This window comes from Erpetoichthys calabaricus, chromosome 3 (genome assembly GCF_900747795.2).
Source record: "Erpetoichthys calabaricus chromosome 3, fErpCal1.3, whole genome shotgun sequence".
NCBI classification, from domain to species: domain Eukaryota; kingdom Metazoa; phylum Chordata; class Cladistia; order Polypteriformes; family Polypteridae; genus Erpetoichthys; species Erpetoichthys calabaricus.
Window position 1 is genome coordinate 170,704,081 of NC_041396.2, and position 24,179 is coordinate 170,728,259.

General features: G+C 38.6%; 1 protein-coding gene across 2 annotated transcripts in view; it reads left to right on the forward strand.

Annotated features, from left to right (window-relative positions):
- Positions 1-24,179, forward strand: part of xrn2 (5'-3' exoribonuclease 2) — a 309,462-nt gene that overhangs the window by 195,879 nt on the left and 89,404 nt on the right. The gene's annotated exons all lie outside the window — the stretch shown is intronic.

Consider the following 24,179-nt stretch of genomic DNA (forward strand, 5'->3'; position numbering starts at 1 on the left):
AATGTAACGATTATTAATCTGAATCTTGAGATTACACAAATTGTGATTGTGATTCAATCACAGTACCTTTGGGGGTATGTACTCTATTTCTAATATTTATTTTGTGTTAAAAAAATATAGCAAAAGCCTTACAGGCTTTTAGAAACCATTCCATTGAGACATCTGGGTTTAGAATATGATCAATAATTGAGAATTAAACTCTTGGATTACCAGCATTATCATTTATAATTTCAGAGCAATGGGACTGCCGTTCATGGTTAATTGGCTTAAGTAAAGGCTTGTTTAACTGCTGCCTTTTTTTTTGCTGTGGCAAACCCAATGACGAAAGCTGTAATTTGGAGGAGCTGCTTCAATTAACACTGCCGCTCCATCTGAACTGAGCCACTTTTGTCTTTGTGTAAGAAAGTCGATTTTCCTATCACTGACAAGATTGTTAGTAACCAACAAGACGTTCTACATTATTAGCAAAGCCACATTTAAGGTCTTGGAAGAGCAGAGCTGAATCAGAGTGTTATGGCAGCTTGAAATGGTAATTAAGTTATTTGTGTTAGTGCTGCTTTGTGCAGATTTTTTTATTTAATCTATAATCTGTTATTGTTCTAATATATACACATCTAAAGGTGAAATGGTAATGAAATTAATCACATTTATAGTGCTTTGTCCAGGTTGTTTTGGTTAGGCTATATTTAGTTGTAGTGCTAATACAGTGCACATCTGAAGAGGAGCTCAGTTCAAAATTATCACATCCTAGCAGGGCATTATGGAAAACATCAGGACTAAAATTACATAGTTAGGAAAGACAAATTACCTCCGAGATGTTTTCTGAGAGGTCTCAGGAACTGAATCTGTTAGGATACAAACCTTCCTGCCTGAAGAAACTTGGTCTTTCCAGAAAAGATCCCAGTTTCCACAAGACCAATGTTTTGGCTCTTGCAGAAGCCTTTCAACCAGTTGTTCAAGGACAGCAGATGACTGTAGGATTCATCCAACCTTCTAGCCAGAGGCAAGGGACCTGAAATGATGATTCTCGCATTCGGGTTCCTGTCCTTCGTGGCTTGAATGAGTGCTGCAGTTCTCATTTAGAATCTCAGAATGTCGATATTGAGTGATATTTACGCCCGCACATAGTATGATGGTACCAGTAGCCCTGTCCTCATGCTTCTGAAAGACTGTCGGCACTCTTCTCGTAATATCTTGTACATGTGCACCAGAAAAACAAGGCTGTGTACAATTAAGTCAATAATAACTAGATGTTCTGGATGGTGATGTTTGCCTGAGCCAACGGAGGTGATCTATCCTTGAGCCCCTGCCTGCATTGCTGAAACGGTCAGATTCCCTCGTTGTCATCATTTCAAGTAGGTGCGGGGGTGAAACTCATTTGGCCCAGTGAGTGAGCAGCACAGTATGGGGTTGATGCTCAGTTCCCTGAGGTGTCTGTCTGGCTAGGAATTGCTGAATCTGACTCTGAAAGACCTGGAGTTCTTCGACATTGCACTGCATCTCAGTCGACCATTTACCACTTCTGCTTCCACTTTGTGTCCTAGGAAATGAAAAGAAAGAGGGAGAGAAGAGGACAAGGCAAGCTTATGAGGTCACTCAAACAGTCAATGGAGATAAGATGGAACTCTTATTTCTACTTGCTGAATAGAGTGTTGCAGCAATTTGATGATTGACTGTATCGTTTCTGAAACCCTTTAAAGGTGCATCAACTGATTTAGAATCAGATATTTTGTTATCTAAAAGAACTTGTCAACAAACTGTTCCACACCAACAAAGTTCCAAATCTCTACAAAGTAGCAACATTTCTCAGGCCAAAGCTTTTATTGCTGTATCTTTTATTTAAGAGGATCGCAAAAGTGCAGTAATAAGATATTTGTATTAATTTGTAATAATCGTACTTTAATGAATGTTGGAACTTTATTTCAATTTAGAATAATAAGCAATTGCCTGCTTACAAACCTTTAACAACACATTGCTTACAGGGCTCTTTTTGTTCCTTTCTGTGGGAAAAAGAAAGGGCGGACTTCTGCTCAGAACTTACTATTGGGCGCTTTGAGTTGTGAGAAAAGTGCTATATAAATGTAAAGAATTATTATTATTAAAGTCCTATTGGAAGATCTGTATTAAATACTGAGGAAGCAAAATCGTTGCAAAAAATTAAAAAGGACAGCTGAGCCTAAAAGGGGAAAGCTTCAGCTGCCATCATGTACACAATCATGTTAGACAGGTTAATCAAACATAAATGACTTTTTTCCATAATGGAAGCAATTTGTTTCTGTGAGCGATAGCAGGACAAAGCCATTATGATGCAGAACAGATGAGGCCAAGTGTATTTGGGAATGGGCAGGTACGAGATGGAGTACTGCAGGAACTGGTGGGCGCGGGCCTAAAAAAAAAAAAAAATCAGTCCCGCGTGGACGTCTACGTGGAAGGATTTTTTTTTTTTTTAAATCAAAACCTTTGGTGCTTCAATGTGAACATATTCAATAAGTTTCAAGACTTTCTCATTTCACCTGTGGGCTCGTGTATCCTTTAGCCCCATTGTAAGTCGCAAGAACAGACAAGGTATTTTTTAACAACATACTATACTTTAGAACACAATTTTAATTTGTGGCAAATTAATGTATACTATGATTGTGAAGAAATAACTTTGAGTTGAAATATGACACACTTACGCTTTAAATTGACTTATTTTGTGGTTCAAATTATCAGCTTTATTGTGTACACCAATCAGCCACAACATTAAAACCTACTGTCTGATAATGTGTAGGCATACGCTTGTGCCACCAAAGCGGCTCTGACCCCTAGTGTCATACATTCCACAAAACCAATGAAACTGTCTTGTAGTATCTGGCACCAAGATGTTTGTAGCAGAGTCTTTAAGTCCTGTAAGCAGCAAGGGTGGGACCTTCATGGATTAAACTTGTTTTCCTAGAACATCCCATAGATGCTCGATTGGGTTGAGATCTGTGGAATTTGGAGGCCAAGTCAACACTTTAAACTCTGTTGTGTTTCTCAAACCAAGCTGTGTGACAGGGCTATCAGACAATACTATTGGCATAAAGAGGTGTTCTTCATCTGCAACAGTGTTTTGGTAGGTGGTATGTGTCAAAAGTGACATTCACATGAATTATAGGACAAAAGTTTTCCTCGTAGAACATCGTCCAGAACATCACAAAGAAAACATAAGTTAGACCAATTTACTTTCTTCCCTTACTCATAGTTCAGTTCTGGCACTCACATGCCCATTGTAGATACTTTCGGTGGTGGACAAGGCATCATCACTCTTGGCACTTTTGACCGTTTTGTCGCTATACACCCCCATATGCAGAAAGCTGCAATACACTTTGTCTTTATGGCAGGCATCAAGTTTTTCAGAAATGTGTGCTATAGTGGCTCTTCGCTTTCCACATGCATGATGCTGGCTTTTTTATCCTTATCCTTCACATGTAACCGGGTTTGAACCGAAGGAGTGCTGTTAAATACATAACTATCGGACATGGTGGAAAGGGAATGATCTCCCATGGAGGTTTAAGCACTAATATATATATATATATATATATATATATATATAAAATACATACAAACACACATACTTACACACAATTTTTGGAGAGCGTCAGAGTCTCCCTTGAAAGTATGAAATCTCATCAAAAGTGAAACATTATTAAGTGATGTGAAAATATTGTCAGCAGTGACTTTAAACAGGTAGTCGTATCTGGTGTGTGTGTATATATATATATAATTATATATATATATATATAATTATATATATATATATAATTATATATATATATATATATATATATATATATATATATACAGTGGAACCTCTAGATACGAGTTTAATTCGTTCCAGAACTGAGCTTGTATAGCGAATTTCTCGTATCTAGAACAAACTTCCCCATTGAAAATAATGGAAATCCAGTTAATCCGTTCTGCACCCCAAATATATTAACATAAAAATCAATTTTCCTAACAAATAACACTGATAAATTATATATACTGTAGTCTACCTTTAATAAATAACACTGGTAAATAATATAACTGATTATTAAAAGAATCAAAACAGGTGTCCAAAGTGCAGTAGAGCATTCAATAAATCTTTAAATAAATAATCCTTAAAACAGTTGTGAAGTGGAGGTTTACAATACACAAGAATAACAATCCTTTAACACGAGGTTAAAACGTCAACAAGAAGCAGTCTTTAAAAACAGATGACAATCCCCGGTGCTTCTTCTCTGTGAGCGTCTCACCTGCTTCTCCCATGCGGGCTCTGCAACAGGCGAGACACTGTTAATGCAGCTGACCTTCTCTACACCGTCCTGCTTCAGCTGTTTGGCTCGCCTGTTGAGCTACACGCGAGCCTGCACTTGCCTGCCTGCCCTCTCTCTCTCTCTCTCTCTCTCTCTCTCTCTCTCTCTCTCTCTCTCTCTCTCTCTCTCTCTCTCTCTCTCTCTCTGTGTCTGTCTGTCTTTCTTTTTCTTCCCCTTAACCGGCTCGCGCTTCTCTATATATGCGGGGAGGACATGGCAGCTGCAGCCCATCAGCCACAGGAACAATCATGGATGTGGGCAGTTTCCCACCTGTGCACTTAAGTGAGAAACGCAGACACCGCAGATCGCGGCTCACAACTGCTACCACGCCCCCTTGCTAAGCCGCGAGCTATACCCACAGCCTGGCTTGTTACGCGAACCAATGCTCGTATTTAGAGCTGAATTTTTCGCTCATACTTTCCTCGTATTTTGAATTTCTCGTATACAGAGGTGCTCGTATCTCGAGGTTCCACTGTATGTATATGTATATATATATATATATATATATATATATATATATATATATATATATATACACAGTGGGGCAAAAAAGTATTTAGTCAGCCACCAATTATGCAAGCTCTCCCACTTAAAAAGATGAGAGAGGCCTGTAATTTTCATCATAGGTATACCTCAACTCTGAGAGGCAAAATGAGGAAAAAAAATCCAGAAAATCACATTGTCTGATTTTTGAAGAATTTATTTGCAAATTATGGTGGAAAAAAAGTATGGAGCTGCATTTCCATTCACAGGGCGCGAAATCCGAAGCGAACTGTCCGAACTGAAAGAGATGTTTGCTACACTGGCTACGGCCATAAATGAGCTTGTAATAATACTGCAAAGACAATTACACAGTTTTTAAATGATCAGAACTTATCAGACCCCTGGAGGTTTCTTAACTCTTTTAGGGCTAATTTTTTTTTTGTTTCTTTTCTCCCAGGGCTGAATATTTTTCCAAAAACTAACATTTTTTAAAAAAGGACACAAAGCAATTGTTTAACATATCAAATCAACAAAAAATATTTACTTTTGACAAATGTTACTGTCTTGCATGTTGTATGAGCCTGCATACTCTATGATTTCACATACATATCACATACATTTTACACAGCAAAGTCTGATCTCGCTCAAAGCAGCCAATTTCAGTCATTGCCACATTGCACTCCTTACAATATGTGTTGTTTTGATGCCTATTTTTCAATTGTCTGTTGCTGCATTTTCTAACATATATTGTTAGTGTGTACTGTAGAGAGACAAGTCACCCATTTGCCATCGTGCCATGCCACTGCCACCAAGTTTTCTGCCTGCATGAAAACCGTATTGTCACCTCTTTTCATCTTCTGAAACTTTATGAACTTTATGTATGGCATTATAGCCTGGCTCACCCCATGGGATTTGCTTCTGTTTATTACAGAAGTGAATAATACTTTGCAGCAGCACGTACCTAAGCCACCAGGGGACAAAACACGTTTGGACCAATGCTCCCTGAAGTTATATCACCAGTTCTGTCCCATCTCTATTTGTAATGCCACAGCGCGCTTCATCTCGTCTTTCGTTGTGGGTTTCCACTTTGAAAAACGAGAATGCGATGCAAACGCAGCCCGCGATTCAAAAAAAATCTCTGCCTACCTGTTTGTCTCGTCTGACAGTAGCTGAAAAGCAGCATCAGGAGAGAGCAGCCTGAAGTACAGCAGCTGGTGATCTGTCGTGTCCAAAAGCAAGCCATGCCGTCTTGTAAACTCCGGTAGCCAGATCGGCTCTCAACGGATCAATGTATGTGTATTTATCCCATGCGAACCTTGCCGTAGATGCATCGGCTGCGCGAAGGCACTCAACTGGCAGCAGATCCGCTGGCGCGGCATCGGCTGGTGTCTGATCAGCTGATGCCTGCTTCTAACTCTCTTGCTCGATCTCCTGATCACTGCCAATAAAGTCCGATTCTGAAAAATCAAGAGTCCGACTCCGCGATAATGCGCAAAACAACGTCTGCCAAGTGTTTTCTTTTCTGCACTTGCTTCGCTGCCTTTTCACATGTCGGTGCCATCTTGCCTTTATTTACATTTCGCAACTCACGCACACGCAATGTTTATTTGCCGAGTCAACGAGTCTAGCATTCCTCCAAGCACAGAGGGAATGCCTGTGACGTGACAGTGAGATTTGTCGCCATTAACAGCTGATTGTCGCCCTCTATCCCTGGATGTCGACTTTTGTCGACATTCGCCTTCAACCCCTCCTGTCGACAAAAGTTGACATCCGCCCTAAAAGAGTTAACCCAAACTCAAGAACATATTCGTTCTACTCACCAGTGCATTATAGCTACTCAAGAATTGATTATTTTTGTATAGATAATAATTTCCTGCCTACACTTAAATCATGCAAATACGACACAATTGTTATCTCCGACCATGCCCCTCTAGTCTTGGAGCTAAAATCATTAAGCTCCTCACACTCACCTCGCAGATGGTGCCTTAACCCTCTTCTATTGGCAGACGAGAACTGCACAGAATTTATATCCAAACAAGTCAGCTTCTTCCTAGAGACAAGCACGCCCACAGAGGTTTCCGCAGGAACGCTCTGGGAAACTCTAAAGGCCTTCTTAAGAGGACAGATTATTTCATTTGTTTCCCACAGAAATAAATTAGAAACCAAGAAAGTGTCAGAGCTAAGAAGCGAAATTACTAGAATAGATAAAAGAACAAGCCAGGCGTCCAAGTGAAGCTCTCCACAGGAAAAGGCAGGCCCTGCATACAGAACTTAACAACTAAAGAAACCGAACAACTTATTTACAAGTCTAGACATCATTACTATGAACATGGAGAAAAAGCTAATAAGCTTTTAGCTCAACAAATTCACAAACAAGAAGTTCGCAATGCAATACCAGTAATTACCAACACGAATGGAGAAGAAATTATAGACCATAAAAATATAATGCACGCATTTAGAGATTATTATAAATCCTTATATTCTACTGAGCTCAAAGAAGACAACACACAATCTAACGCATTTCTGGATGCATTACAGACACCAGAAATAGATGCTTTAAGTGCTGAGGAACTGGATAAACCTCTGACTCCATCAGAATTACTAGATGCTATAAAGTCACTACAAAGCGGGAAATCGGCAGGCCCTGATGGTTACCCCGTAGAATTTTATAAGAAATTCTCCACTCACCTAGCTCCCCTCTTATTGGCAACATTTACAGAAGCTAGAGACAACCAAATACTACCGCAAACATTTTGACAAGCATTAATCATCGTCTTTCCTAAACAAAATAAGGACTTGTTACAATGTGCATCATACAGACCAATTTCACTCCTGAATAATGATGTTAAGATACTCTCAAAAATTCTAGCTAGAAGGATGGAGAAAGTGCTGCCCTCGGTAATATCACAGGATCAAACTGGATTTATTAAAGGCCGACATCTATCTTTCAATCTCCCAACGCTTGTTTAATGTTATATATTCACCAGCAAAATCAAACACCCCAGAGATATTACTATCATTAGAACCCGAAAAAGCATTTGATATGATTGAATGGAACTACCTTTTCACTGCATTGGAGAAATTTGGGTTTGGCCCGAATATTTGTGCATGGATCAAAGTACTGTATACCAAACAAAAAGCTTCAGTTTATATTAATAACATTTGCTCAGACTACTTTAAGCTAGAACGTGGCACCAGACAAGGATGTCCCTTGTCGCCACTGCTGTTTGCAATCGCTATTGAACCACTGGCGGTTCACTGCCGAAAATTCTTTTCAGATAAAGGGGATTGTCAGAGAAGGACTGGAACAGAAAATTTCTGTATATGCAGATGATATGGTTTTATATATATATATCAGACCCAGAAAACACTGTCCCTGCAGTTCTAACAGCACTAACAGAATTTCAAAAGATATCTGGTCTTAAAATTAATCTGAATAAAAGTATACTCTTTCCAGTGAATTTACAAGCATATAATATTAGATTGGACACCCTACCTTTTACCATAGCAGATCAGTTTAAATACCTAGGGGTAAATATCACAAGTAAACATAAAGCTCTTTATCAACAAAATTTTGCCGTCTGTATGGAAAAAATTAAGCAAGACCTAGATAGATGGTCAACCCTTTATCTCACTCTAGCCGGAAGAATTAACGAATTTCCTTCCTAAACTTCTTACATTCCAATATATATCAATAAATCGTTTTTTAAACAGATTCAACAATAACCTCATTCATTTGGAACTCAAAACACCCACGTATCCGAAGAGCGACCCTACAAAGACCTCAGGCAGAAGGTGACATGGCTTTACCTAATTTTCAGTTTTATTACTGGGCAGCAAATATGCAAGCCATAAAAACCTGGACACAAATAAATGAACATACACAGGCTTGGTCCGCAATGGAAGTAAAATCCTGTAGTACTACTTTATACTCCCTGCTCTGCTCTCCAATAAATGCAAGTTGTCTCAAATATACTTATAACCCAATTGTGCTTTACTCACTTAGAATATGGAACCAAATTAGAAAGCATTTTAAGATGGAAAATCTTTTATCCATGGCACCTCTGCAAGAGAACCACCTCTTTCAACCCTCGCAAACATATCCAGTTTTTAATACCTGGAAAAGTTTTGGGATTAAAATGCTCAGAGATCTTTATATAGACAACATATTTACATCTTTTGAACAATTACGTTCAAAATTCAACCTCCCAGCTACACATTTCTTTTGCTATCTTCAAATTAGAAATTTTGTTAAACAGAAACTGCCCGATTTCCCCCCACCTCGCACTCTCCAGAATGCTGGAAAAAATACTGCTCAATTTTGAGGAATTAAACACCATTTCCGCATTATATAAAATCTTATTAGAGTTCCTACCTTTCAAAGATCCAAGAGGACATTGGAAAGAAGATCTCTTAATCAATATATCAGAAAAGGAGTGGAAGGTAGCAAAGCAGAGAATTCACTCGAGCTCCATATGTGCAAAACATAGAATTATTCAACTAAAAATTATGTATCGAGCTCATCTGTCTCGCTTAAAACTGTCCAAAATGTTTCCAGGGCAAGATCCAACCTGCAAACGCTGCAACCAAGCTCCTGCCTCACTGGGTCACATGTTCTGGGCCTGCACCAAATTAACATCATTTTGGACCAAAATTTTTAAGTGCCTTTCAGACAGCCTTGGGGTCACACTCCCTCCTAACCCACTAACAGCTGTGTTCGGTGTTCTTCCAGACGGACTTGAAGTGGAGAAGGACAAGCAAACGGTGATTGCATTCACTACACTCTTGGCACGCAGACTTATTCTGTTAAACTGGAAGAATCCCAATTCTCCTCTGATAAGTCAGTGGGAAACCGATGTTTTAAATTATTTGAAATTGGAAAAAATCAAATTCTCAGAGAATCTGTAGAAAATTTTTTTCAAAACCTGGCAGGATCTGATCAATATTATTTTAGAATAAGAGAAATAACTATTACCGCATTTAATTCCCTTCTCCGTCTCTTATTTACATATATATTTATTTCTCCCTTTCTTTTGCTTATTGTTGTCTTATTAAAAAGCCCTAAGCAATTCTCCTTTAGCTAAGCTCTCCTTCTCAAGGGTGGGGTTTGATTTGTCTTCAATTTTATTTGGTTATAAATTGATCTATTTGTATGGAATGATTACAATAAAAATGAATTAAAAAAAAAAAAAAATTTGAAATAACCTGCTGGTCCATGGGCTGCAGAAGAGGAGTCGTGTTGGGGGGGAGGAACACGACCTTAATAAAGTCGTACTCCTCGACCATATCGTCAACCAAATTTGGAGGGTGTGCCGGTGCATTGTCTATCAGAAGAATGCATTTTTTAGGCAGGTTATTCTCTTCAAGATATTGCTTCACGGCGGGAGCAAAAGCCTCGTGCAGCCATTCCAAAAACAAAGTCCTTGTGACCCACCCCTTCGTGTTTGCCCTCCACATCACAGGCAGTCTGGCTTTGTTTACATTGTGCTGTTTGAAAGCACGAGGGTTCTCAATTTGGTAAACAAGTAGCGGCTTGATTTTTTACATCGCCACTAGCGTTAGCACACAACAAAACGGTTAACCTGTCCTTCATTGGTTTTTGGCCGGGCATAGCCTTCTCTTCCTGGGTAATATAGGTCCTCTTCGGCATCCTCTTCCAGAACAATCCGGTCTCGTCGCAGTTGAAGATTTGTTGCAGGATGTAGCCTTCGTCCTCCACTAATTTTGTGAAATTTTTCACGAATTCTTTTGCAGCTTCAGCGTCTGAACTAGCAGCCTCTCCATGCCTTACCACACTATGAATGCCACTCCTCTTACGAAACTTTTCAAACCATCCTCTACTGGCTTTAAATTCCTCACTTTTGCCACTTGTAGAAGGATAGTTTTGCAGCATATATATGTGTATATATATAAAATATACACAGTGGGGCAAAAAAGTATGTAGTCAGCCACCAATTGTGCAAGTTCTCCCACTTAAAAAGATGTAATTTTCATCATAGGTATACCTCAACTATGAGAGACAAAATGAGAAAAAAAATACAGAAAATGACATTGTCTGATTTTTAAAGAATTTATTTGCAAATTATGGTGGAAAAAAAGTATTTGGTCACCTACAAACAAGCAAGACTTCTGGCTTTCACAGACCTGTAACTTCTTCTGTAAGAGGCTCCTCTGTCTTCTACTCGTTACCTGTATTAATGGCACCTGTTTGAACTCGTTATCAATATAAAAGACACCTGTCCACAACCTCAAACAGTCACACTCCAAACTCCACTATGGCCAAGACCAAAGAGCTGTCAAAGGACACCAGAAACAAAATTGTAGACCTGCAATAGGTAAGCAGCTTGGTGTGAAGAAATCAACTGTGGGAGCAATTATTAGAAAATGGAAGACATACAAGACCACTAATAATCTCCCTCGATCTGGGGCACCACGCAAGATCTCACCCCGTGGGGTCAAAATGACCACAAGAACGGTGAGCAAAATCCCAGAACCACACTGGGGGACCTAGTGAATGACCTGCAGAGAGCTGGGACCAAAGTAACAAAGGCTACCATCAGTAACACACTACACCGCCAGGGACTCAAATCCTGCAGTGCCAGACGTGTCCCCCTGCTTAAGCCAGTACATGTGCAGGCCCGTCTGAAGTTTGCTAGAGAGCATTTGGATGATCCAGAAGAGGACTGAGAGAATGTCATATGGTCAGATGAATAAAACTCTACTCGTCGTGTTTGGAGGAGAAAGAATGCTGAGTTGCATCCAAAGAACACCATACCTATTGTAAAGCATGGGGGTGGAAACATCATGCTTTGGGGCTGTTTTTCTGCAAAGGGACCAGGACGACTGATCCGTATAAAGGAAAGAATGAATGGGGCCATGTATCGTCAGATTTTGAGTGAAAACCTCCTTCCATCAGCAAGGGCATTGAAGATGAAACGTGGCTGTGTCTTTCAGCATGACAATGATCCCAAACACACCGCCCGGGTAACGGAGTGGCTTCGTAAGAAGCATTTCAAGGTCCTGGAGTGGCCTAGCCAGTCTCCAAATCTCAACCACATAGAAAATCTTTGGAGGGAGTTGAAAGTCCGTGTTGCCCAGTGACAGCCCCAAAACATTACTGCTCTAGAGGAGATCTGCATGGAGGAATGGGCCAAAATACCAGCAACAGTGTGTGAAAACCTTGTGCAGACTTTCAGAATACGTTTGACCTCTGTCATTGCCAACAAAAGGTATACAGTAATCCCTCCTCCATCGCGGGGGTTGCGTTCCAGAGCCACCCGCGAAATAAGAAAATCCGCGAAGTAGAAACCATATGTTTATATGGTTATTTTTATATTGTCATGCTTGGGTCACAGATTTGCGCAGAAACACAGGAGGTTGTACAGAGACAGGAACGTTATTCAAACACTGCAAACAAACATTTGTCTCTTTTTCAAAAGTTTAAACTGTGCTCCATGACAAGACAGATATGACCGTTCTGTCTCACAATTAAAAGAATGCAAACATATCTTCCTTTTCAAAGGAGTCAGGAGCAGAGACTGTCATAAAGGCAGAGGAAAATCAATAGGGCTGTTTGGCTTTTAAGTATGCGAAGCACCGCGGCACAAAGCTGTTGAAGGCGGCAGCTCACACCCCCTCCTTCGAGAGCACAGAAAGAGAGCGATAGAGAGAGACAGAGAAAAACAAGCAAGCAAAAATCAATACGTGCCCTTCGAGCTTTTAAGTATGCGAAGCACTGTGCAGCATGTCGTTTCAGAAAGCAGCTGCACAAAAGATAGCAACGTGAAGATAATCTTTCAGCATTTTTAGACGAGCGTCCGTATCGTCTAGGTGTGCGAACAGCCCCCCTGCTCAATCCCCCTACGTCAGGATCAGAGAGAGCGCAAGAGAGAGAAAGAGAAAAGTAAGTTGGGTAGCTTCTCAGCCATCTGCCAATAGCGTCCCTTGTATGAAATCAACTGGGCAAACCAACTGAGGAAGCATGTACCAGAAATTAAAAGACCCGTTGTCCGCAGAAACCCTCGAAGCAGCGAAAAATCCGCGATATATATTTAAATATGCTTACATATAAAATCCGCAATGGAGTGAAGCCACGAAAGGCGAAGCGCGATATAGCGAGGGATTACTGTATAACAAAGTATTGAGATGAACTTTTGTTATTGACCAAATACTTTTTTTCCACCATAATTTGCAAATAAATTCTTCAAAAATCAGGCAATGTGATTTTCTGGATTTTTTTTTCTCATTTTGTCTCTCATAGTTGAGGTATACCTATGATGAAAATTACAGGCCTCTCTTCTTTTTAAGTGGGAGAACTTGCATAATTGGTGGCTGACTAAATACTTTTTGCCCCACTGTGTGTATATATTATATATGTGTGTGTATATGTATATGTGTATATATATGTATATGTATGTATGTATGTATGTATGTGTGTGTGTGTGTGTGTGTGTGTATATATATATATATATATATATATATATATATATATATATATATATATATATATATATATATAATATTAAAATCCTTCGATGCAACAAGACATTTTGGAAAAGATTTTTTCAAGTCCTGTGAGACGAGAACCACACCCACGGTCCACTCGCCTCTCATTGGTGTGAATGCTATTGTCAGACACAGTTCCTGTGCTCTCAGCTGTTTTCAATCTGTTTCCTTCCATGTAGTCCTTTTCTGGACAATTGTAGACGTTCTGGATGAAACGTCAACAACTAAGTGAAGAAGAAAGAGCAGCACATTGAAAAAAGGCCTAAAAGTGTTGGAGAAAAAAGAATTCAAAAAAGAACAATAATAATCTTAAGTGCAAATTCGGAAAATAAGGAAAGTTATAATCAGCCTGGACCAAGTGGAATTGAGAACCTAACCGGTCCAAGCAGGGGTGGAAATAAAAGACAGAGTAGAAGACAAAGTAGAATGTCATAAAGACGTTCAAAAACATAGGTGCGATACACATTTTGATTTGTTGTTTGGTGAAAGTGAAGTCCACATACTCGAGCGGCAGAGAAGCGAAGTGGCTGGCGCGTAGCAAAGGCAGGGGGGTTGGCAAGTGAAGCAAGCAGGAGGCGAAGCCCCCTAGTGTATGTACATATGTGTATATGTATGTAGATAAGTGTATATGTATGTATGTATATGTGTATATGTATGTAGGTGTGTGTGTGTGTATATATATATATATATATTTGTGTGTGTGTGTATATGTATGTATATGGTTCATTTTTTCATTGCATGAAAAGGCATCATTTCAACAACTGCTCGTCAACAAATGTGTCTGCCTTTACTTATAATACATGATTCATTTCTGTGCAAAGTGTACCAAGTGCCTCCCAATATACAAAGTGCTCAGCCTGCATCAGTTTTACATGGAGAAAGGAGAACATGCAAATTGGTACAGTATGTACTGAGTTATCTCCAAATTAGTTAATTACTTATTTAAAGTGTGTTTTGTACAAATTTTAAGTTTTTTGTTACTCCGGGATATTGGAATAAATTGGAAACTAATAGTACTTTAGAGCCTTTCAAAACTTTTGGATGAGCTAGGTGTAAAGGATTGGTGAATTTGTTGGACTGAATAACCTCTTCTTATCCCAATTTTCTAATGTTATTGGCTAACTGCTTTCTCTGAGAATAGTTGCATAAAGCAATTTGTGTAGTCTCTCTAATACTAGCAAGCCCGCGATTCTCGAAAGAATCGCAAATCCAAGAATGGCAATCACTTTCTGTTCCCTCCGATATTTGGAGGGATGAAATATCATGGAGGGTGGGTGCGTCCTGGTGTTTGGGCGCCACGCACTGACTCTGGGAACTACGGGCTCGGTTTTGTATTACAAATCGTTGAGCTCTTTCCATTTGGAGCCATGACTACTTTGCCTCTGCTGACACCGACTGCTGGCACAGTGGATTAGAGCAAGTTTAGTTTATAGGTTGTGTTGTTTGGGCGCCACCTACGAACTCTGGGAAGTCGCTGGGTTTGATTCTGGGGCGCTGCGGCGAAGTGTGCATGCGCGTCGCTCTTTCATTGTAGAGCCGTGACGTCTTTGCTTCTGGTGTGTCTGAAGCGCGTCGTAGGAGCCTCCATGTATTGTTTTTATCCATGCGGTCTCGTCTTTGTTGTTCTGTGGCTTTGTCGTTAGGTAGAAGTCGTTTACTGTTAGGAAGCATACTCCAACTTACACACACTGACTGCTGGCACAGTGGATTAGAGCAAGTGTAGTTTACAGGTTGTGGTGTTTGGGTGCCACGCACTGACTCTGGGAACTACGGGCTCAGTTTTGTATTACAAATCGTTGAGCTCTTTCCATTTGGAGCCGTGACTACTTTGCCTCTGCTGACACCGACTGCTGGCACAGTGGATTAGGGCAAGTTTAGTTTACTGGTTGTGTTTGGGCGCCACCTACTGACTCTGGGAAGCCGCTGGGTTTGACTCTGGGGCGCTGCGGCGAAGTGCGCATGCTCTTCGGTGCATCCACCGTGCATAAATTAAACTGTCGTTTAGTAATATAGATTTCACAAGGAAAATTATCAGCTTCCCATACAGTGGAAAGACTGATATCCTGTCCTTACCCTTTTCTCCTCTTCTTCTTTCAGCAGCTCTCGCTAGGGGTTGCCACAGCAGATCATCTTTTTCCATATCTTTCTGTTCTTTGCATCTTGTTCTGTTTCACCCATCACCTGCATGCCCACTCTCACCACATCCATTAACCTCCTCTTAGGCCTTCCTCTTTTCCTCTTACCTGTCCAAAACAATGTTTTTCCTGGTTCTGCTCTGAGAAGAGGTAAAAGTTAAGTTCTCTAGCAATACACTTTCTTATCAATACATGACTATTGTCCAGAGCCATTAAGGTGGAATGCATATAAAAGTGAAGTATTTGATAGAAATCTTACTTAGATAGCATCTTTAAGAGAGAGTTTGTGCTATGCAGGCTAAGTAAATAGTAGGGTGATGGAATCTTTGTTACAGTAGCAACCATTTCTATGCCAAAATGTATTGCCGAAAAATTAAGTATTAAATGCCATTTTGCTTCTAGGCCTAGGTTTCCTTTAAATAAATCCAGTTCTTTCAGTGAGGAAATGCTTTTCTTCAATTATCACAACAGGAGAAGATTATATTTTTGCATAGCATTTGAAGACAAGCAAATTAGGAAAAGTCAAGGATAGGAGCATGATTTTGCAGTGTACCCTCTATCCACACACGTTTTCCCACTGCCTGACTTATTTTAAATAGATTGTTTGTTTGTTCTGTAAATAGTACAGTACCAATTGCTTTATAGATTGCAGGGATTTAGTGGAATTGTCTGTGGGTGGCCCTGTCTTGAAAGATGCAGTCCTTTTACTGTTTAAATAAGCTTGCACTGTTTACATCAGCAGATAGCAGTTGGTAGTGCAAGTAACATTAACATGTTTCAAAACTTTTGTCATGTTGGCAAGTGTGTGTGGAAAGATGCAACATGCATTGTAAGTCCAGATTCTGTAGAATGGAATGTCAGTCTGTAGCGAACTAATAAAACCCAGCTAAGATTCACACCACCTTTGACGGTGGTTTATTTATTTTTTCGGTGGGCATCCCAGAAACCTTAGCCCGACTTGCTCATACTCCCACACAGAGACAAAAAAGCAACCAGTAATAAAACAGAAATCAAAGAAAGTATTAAACAATAATTAAACTACACAAACTAAACGATCCCACCCCAGTTACCTTTATGGCGACATACAATAAACATGAAATCAACAATAACGAACAACTAACAAAAACCACACAATAGTCCAGAGATCAGCATGCTCTATGTGAATGTAAAAATCTGTCTTACCAGTATTTCCTGGTGAGATGATGATGTGTGAATAGGATCAGGAGCGCTCCTTTCTTTTCAGGTTGACAAATGCTCATACAATCCTCATGCAGCAGGAAGACACCAGACAGTCCATACACCCAAAACAGGACAAATCAAGAATCCACTGGTAGTAAATGGGAAAGCAAGCAAACCGGCCACTCCAGACATGAAATACAAATAAAACTATTTTTATCCTCAGTATAACTGGCTTCCTTTTAAATCCCACACTGGCCTCCTTGTCCCCAGCAGCCCCTGAACCCTCAGCAGACAACTAATCAGAACTACTGCAGGGACTGCTGAGAGTTTAAGTTTTCACTCCCCAGTAGCGCCGCTACAAGTCTGTCAAGATGAATTGCTGAATGTCCTAATGTACAGTTTCTTCTACTTTTGAACCTCTTAGTTTGTTCAGTAGACACACTCAGTAATTATCTATACAGAGTTAAGTATTCTGATGATAATTGTTATAGACATGGACAAAATTGTTGGAGCCCCTAAAGCTCATTGAAAAAGTGCTGTGCACTTCCTGAAAAGTGATTGTATGAAAAGCAGTTGTCCCATGTATACCTACATACCTTAGATATGCCATTGAGTAAAGCAAAGCAAGTATGTAGAGTTAAAATATTGCTTATTCTACAAAGATAACCTAAAATGGCCTGGCCACATTTGTTGGTAACCCTAGAATAGATTGAAAATAATTGGATTAGAATAGTTACTCTGGTTTTTGGGTCATTCTGTGTGCAACACTGAATATGGACCAGAGAAAGCTAAGGAGAGAGTTACATGTTAAAGGCAAAGGCTAAAAGACCATCTCCCAGCAGCCTGATGATCCTGTGACATATGTTGCAAATTTTAAGACATTTAAGGTTCATGGGACTATAGCCAAACTCCATGGATATGTCCGCAAGAGGAGAATTAACACCACAACGGGCAGAAGAATAGTGAGAATGGTAGACAAAAAGTGAAGGACAACTTCCAAAAAGATACTAACTGATCTTCAAGTTCAAGGTCCATCAATGTCTGATCGCACCATCCATTGCTTTTTGAGTGACAGTGGGCTCAATGGAGGAAGTCCCAGGAGGACTTCACATATAAAATATAGCCTGAAATTTAATAAAATACTAGTTGAGATGCCACAATGCTTCTGGCAGAATACCCTTTGGAAAGATAACACCAAACTGGAGCTTTTTGGTAGGGATGCTGTGATCGAGTTTTTTTTTTTTTTTTTAAAGGGCCATACTGATCACTAATTTCTTGTTACTTGATCGACCGATTCCAATTCAGATTTATTTTTCTTTATCCCTTAAAAAAACTTTACACTAATCTCCTGCATAATCAGAAAAATAGAAGTCTTATGTCCTACGTTAGTGTGTTTTTGTAATTAAATTATTGACCACAGATGTTAACACTCTTATTAACAAAATGAAATTATATAGGCTTTTTGTCCAGTGACATAAAATACTAAAACAAATACAATTTCCTTAATGGATTTAGATCAGGTTTTTTTCTATAATTTGCTAGAACATTCTGTTTGATTTTGCTACTTGTCTCATCGCTCTAAGTATCATAGTTCGCTTGCGGTACCGATTTAAACATGCAATGGGCTGAAGGGAGGTTGAAGGGGCTGTTCTCACTCCCGTGCCAACCTTGGGGTGTTCCTTACTTCCGCTTACCTAGCAAGAGAACTACTTAACAGATTTAGATTGGGTTTTTTTTCTATTATTTGCTTGAACAATCTGGTTGATTTTGCGACTTTTCTCATGGCGCTAAGAATCATAGTTTTGCAGAAGCAATATATTCTTGCTAATCCTAGACAGGCTGTGGGCCAAGAGGAGTGGGAAGCGTGACTTCAGGAGTGGGGAGCTGGGTGGGACCCTCCTCATAGTCCTGTTTCACGTCAGCGTGGGCAGAGCCGCGGGTGTATTGCTAGTAATAAATAAACCATTCCTTAAATATAGAATACTATTTATGCCAAATTGAAATAAAGTAGCAGTTACATTTTGAAAAATGAGTAAATTATATAATATAAAACACAATGTTATTTTTGTCTCACTAATGTTACCTTGCATTTAATTATTACAAACTTTATTTCAAAATGTACGAATTTTCTTTTCAAAACTAAGTATTTCCAAATGGCCTTTTTAATTCCATCACTATTTATTTCAAAATGTCCCTTTTCATGATTTTGTCACTTGTCAATCAAGACCAATGGACTGAATTTATACCTATTGTCAATATCTTGTCAATTACTTTTGACTCATTGTAGGCGGTAGGTTAACAGAGTTCTTTAGTGCCTCTTACATTCAATTTGGGAAAACATTAAGGCAGCAAGAATTGCTGAATGAAATTCAAGGTAGCAAGAATTGAATGATACTAAACTGTACTTTAAATCTTTAACGACTTATATTTTTCTGTTACAATCCCATGGAAAATGACTTGTAAAACCAAAGACAAAACAGAGCTAGTCTTGTGCTGTTTTAGCTCCTTAACGTAATACTGCTAGTACCTTTGATAGCACTCCTAACTTTTGCTCCTTTTTTGTACATGATTCCTAAGTCCTATACTATTTATCCTCTCTCAACTGTAAAGGTTTTGACTTGTTATTTTGAATGTTCCTGTGGCTTATAGAATGCAGGGAATCTCTGTTATTGGCACTCAAACATTTTTCTCCACCAATTTGATGAGTTTGTTGCTATTCTAAGATGATTTAACAATATGTTGGGAATGTTTATATTGATAAGAGCTCTCCAAAATATTTGCATTGATGAAGTTCTGGAGAGTTTAAAGTCAATTGAGCACCTTGTCCAGACAGAAAGTTATCTGGAAGCTTGCCACCTGGAATTTCTAGCTATGAACGGTTTGTGATTTCTTCATGACAATCATTTGTATGGTATTGGTGCTCAGTCAGTGTAACAACTTCTTCATTAACATTTTGAAGAGCTCTCATCTGTCTGGTGCATTTGCATTATATCCTCAATTCTTCTCAAAGTAGTATCCTGTATTAAATGTTCTTTCTATTTTCTAAAAACTAACTTTCCCAACAACTAAATTGCTTCCACACCTTTGTCAGTTGGAAGGCAGTTTGCTGTTTACAAACAGGGAAAACAAATTGACAGCAAAGGGTTAATCAGTAGGAGGAACAGGTTTATCCTGGTGGTCTTTGATTCATTCCGTTATTATTAATTAACAAGTAACAAAACCATGGAAAGCGGAAATTTGAAATAACGCTTACGTTAGACTTTTGGAAATGTGCTTTTGGGGTAGTCTTCCTGTTAAATAAACACTTTTTAAAAATAAGGCCATTTTCAAATAAAGCTGGCAATAATTAAGTTTAAGTACATTATTGGACAAATGGATGACATTGTATTTCATATTAATTAAATGACTTGTTTAGGATTTTTATTCACAATTTAATGACTCGTATTACTGCACTTTTTCATGTATTTATTTCATTATTAAAATTTTATTTATACAATACACTACACTACAATACAATATAATTTATTTTTGTATAGCCTAAAATCACACAAGAAGTGCTGCAATGGGCTTTAACAGGTCCTGCCTCTTGACAGCCCCCCATCCTTGACTCTCTAAGACGACAAGAAAAAACTCCCAAAAAACCCTTGTAGGGAAAAAAATGGAAGAAACCTTGGGAAAGGCATGTTCATAAAGAGACCCCTTTCCAGGTAGGTTGGGCATCCAGTGGGTGTCAAAAAGAAGGGGGTCAATGCAATACGATACACAGAACAAATCCTCAATACAGTATAAAAATAAAATGTATACAAGTATGGAGCAGAATTTAACAGTAGATCATATCACATAATATGAATTGGAATTGTTTAGAGTCTTGGAAACCTCAGCCATAAAGCTGCCTCCCCCATTTGGCCATTCCACACCTGAAGCAGCGCTGGGCCTGCCAATCTAATGAAAGGACCCCTCTATCCCACAATTCCTGCAATCCTCCATCAGGGATTACTTTACCTTAGGCAAGCAAAACAACTTGTAAGGTGGGCCGTGGCACCAAGTGCCACATTTGAGTACAGAGAAGAGAAACCGAATAGGTGAGAGATGGTAACAAATTATAACTATCATGTTACTTATGTTTTAATGCTAATGACTAACAACAGAGATGCAGTCTGTACAGTTAATCATCGGCTCTAGTCAGGATATGCTAAACTGAAGTAGTGAGTCTTCAGCCGGGATTTAAAAACTGATACAGAAGGGGCATCTCTTATAGTAGCAGGCAGACCATTCCACAGTTTAGGGGCCCTGTAACTAAAAGCTCGACCTCCCAATGTTATTTTATTCTTGGAATCGAAAGCAGACCGGCATCTTGAGATCTTAATGTGCGCTCTGGTTTGTAAGTCATGATAAGTTCAGACAAGTAAGCTGGACCTTGGCCATTTAATGCTTTATATGTTAAAGGAGGATTTTGAAATCTGCCCTAAACTTAACCGGGAGCCAGTGTAAGGATTTAAGAATTGGAGTTATGTGTTTGTATTTTCTTGTTCTTATAATAATTCTTGCAGCAGCATTTTGGATTAACTGGAGGCTATATAAAGAACAGTTTGAACATCCAGTGAACACCGCATTGCAGTAGTCAATCCTACTAGAAATAAAATGCATGAATTAATTTCTCAGAATCCTGTTTATTTAGAAAGCGCCTTAATTTCCCAACATTTTTAAATTGGAAGAAACATGACTTGGACAACTTTGTAATGTGCTTTAAATGACATGCTAGAGTCAAAGATAACTCCTATATTGTGGGCTGATTCAGTAAAATTGTGTTTCCAACGGAGTTAAATGATGACAAAATATTGTTGTGATCAGCGTCATTCTCTCCAACGATTAACATCTTTTTTTATCGGTGTTTAAAGATAGGTAATTCTTATCCATCCACTCCTTTAATTCACTAACACAACTAATTAAAGACAACATTGGAGAAACTTCATTTGACCTAAATGACACCCAGTTATACCTTTCATCTGCATACGAGTGAAAATTAACATTGTTTCCTAATGATAGATCCCAGTGGAAGCATGTAAAATCAAAACAGTCAAGGTCCCAATACTGAGCCCTCCGGGACACTATATTCTGTGTGTATTGATGGAGTATGGTCAGCACATTTCTGTGCTTATTGGAATCGATTTGTTAAATAAGAACTAAACCAAGCAAGCACAGTGCCTGTAAGCCCAACATCATTTTCTAGCCTGTGCAGTAAAATAGAATGGTCAATGGTGTCAAATGCTGTGCTTAAGTCTAACAACATAATTACAGTGGAGTTTCCTTCATCACAGGATATCGGAATGTCGTTTACAACCCGCGTTAGTGCCATTTCTCTACTATGACCAGTGCGGAAACCAGACTGGAATTTCTCAAATAAATTGTAATGCGTAAGGTGTGACTGAAGCTGATTGGCGACTACTTTTTCTAGTATTTTAGAGAGAGAGGGTAAATTTGAAATAGGTCTGTAATTATTAAGTAATAATGTGATTAATGTGTGGGTCTAGGTCTGACTTTTTAAGTAATGGTTTAGTGACTGACACTTTTAGTGCATCAGGTACTGTGCCGTGCAATAATGAACTATTAATAATGTTTAGACGCTGCAAGAACATCCATTGCACTTTTTACTAGTTTTGTTGGCACTGGATCTAGGGAACAAGTAGTGGGTTTCATTTTAGAAATTAAAGTTAAGACATCCTGCTCAGTTACAGAATTAAAATTACTAAAGTGCTGAATGCAATGTGAGACAGGGTCTGCTAAGCTAGTATGTGGTTTGTACTGTGATGCTGAGATCTGGGATCTTATTTTTAATTTTCTCATTGAAGAAGTTCATAAAGTCTGTACTGCTAATATCTGTTGGTATTTTGCACTGTAGATCTGAATTCCCATTTGTTAATTTAGCCACTGTTCTAAACAGTACCCAAGGATTTTTATTATTGCCATCTATTATTGTAGAATAGTATTCTGAACGAGCTTTAAAGAGAGCTTTTTTATATTTTTTAACACTCTGTCCATGCAATTTGAAAGACATGTAGCTTTGTTGTTCTCCATCTGTGCTCCAGTTTTCGATACTCTAATTTAAGAGCTCGAGTGTTTTCATTAAACCAAGGAGAGTTTCTATGTGCTTTGATCAGTTTTGTTTTAAGGGGAGCCACTGTGTCCAGAGCATCTCTCAAGGTCACATTATAATGTGATGTTAACTGACCTAAACTGTTTTTCATGTTTACATTTGATGTTAACTGATCTAAATGGTTTTCCACAACTACATTCAACATACTCAAGGTATCTATAAAATTGTGAAGCAGAATTACAATCTAGATGTCACATTGTCATTTTAATCTGAGAGTGCGTTGGCAAGGGCAAGACTAAATCAAATGTAATTAAGTAGTGATCGGAAATAACATCATTTAATGGAGTAATATTTAAATTTTGAATTTCAACTTTGTAAGTTATAATTAAATCTAATGTGTGGTTATGATTATGAGTTGGACCTTTGACAATATGACAAAATCCTACTGAATTTAACAAATAAGTAAAACATTTGCTAAAAGTGTCAGTTTCCACATTAATGTGTACATTAAAATCCCCCATCAATACTACGTGATCATAATTTATAGCCAAATCAGATAAAAGGTTGCTAAATTCAGTCATGAACAATGAATATGGCCCTGGTGGTTTGTAGACTAACACTATAATTGTGTTGGAATCTGTTTTAATATTTTTCAATGAATGTCTCAAAGGATGTAAAGTCGCCTAAATTTTTAGACGTGATTTGCGTTTTGTTACAATGAATTATTCCAAGGCCGCCTCCTCCTCGAACAGTTTGGCACTAGTAATGTTCTGTACTCAAAGAACACCATAGACATTGACATACCACACAGTTCTTTTTCTAAAATGCTGCCTTCTTTTCATATAAGCTATGTTGACATAAAGAAATAGGAATTACTTGCGAAAAACCTTTGTGATCACAAATTACTCCCCACCATTTTCGTTCGTTTTTCTTTTGGTTTTGATGGCTTTTACTATATTTTGTTAAGTTGTCTATTCATTCAAGGAGTCTATTTTTTCTAATTTTATTTATATTGCTTGTTGTGTTATGTTTTAATGCTTTAAAAAGTACAAGTATATGCAAGTGACAGGAATTTGATGATTATGAGTTAATGAATGATTATGGTGTTTATGAATGGTTTTTGTGTCCTTTGTTGTACATAATTTGCCCTTCATTTTTATTTTGCTTTTGCTTGATGTCATTGTTTTAACAATATTGGTATGAGAGATTTTTCTGAAATTCAAGTTATTCTGTATCTTTTCTGCAGAGATAGAAAGTTGCCTCAGTTTATAATCCCTATCACACAGACAGGACTGTGAGTTTGTTCATTATAGCTGTACACTGGAAAAATGTGGCTATAATCCCTCTGGATCTGTAGGTCTATAATATTGCACCCATTGTTGTAGTTAATTTTGTTGATGTAGCTTTGTTACTAGATTTTAGGTTAAATTACCTTTATTAATTACTGTATATTGTTAACTCACACTC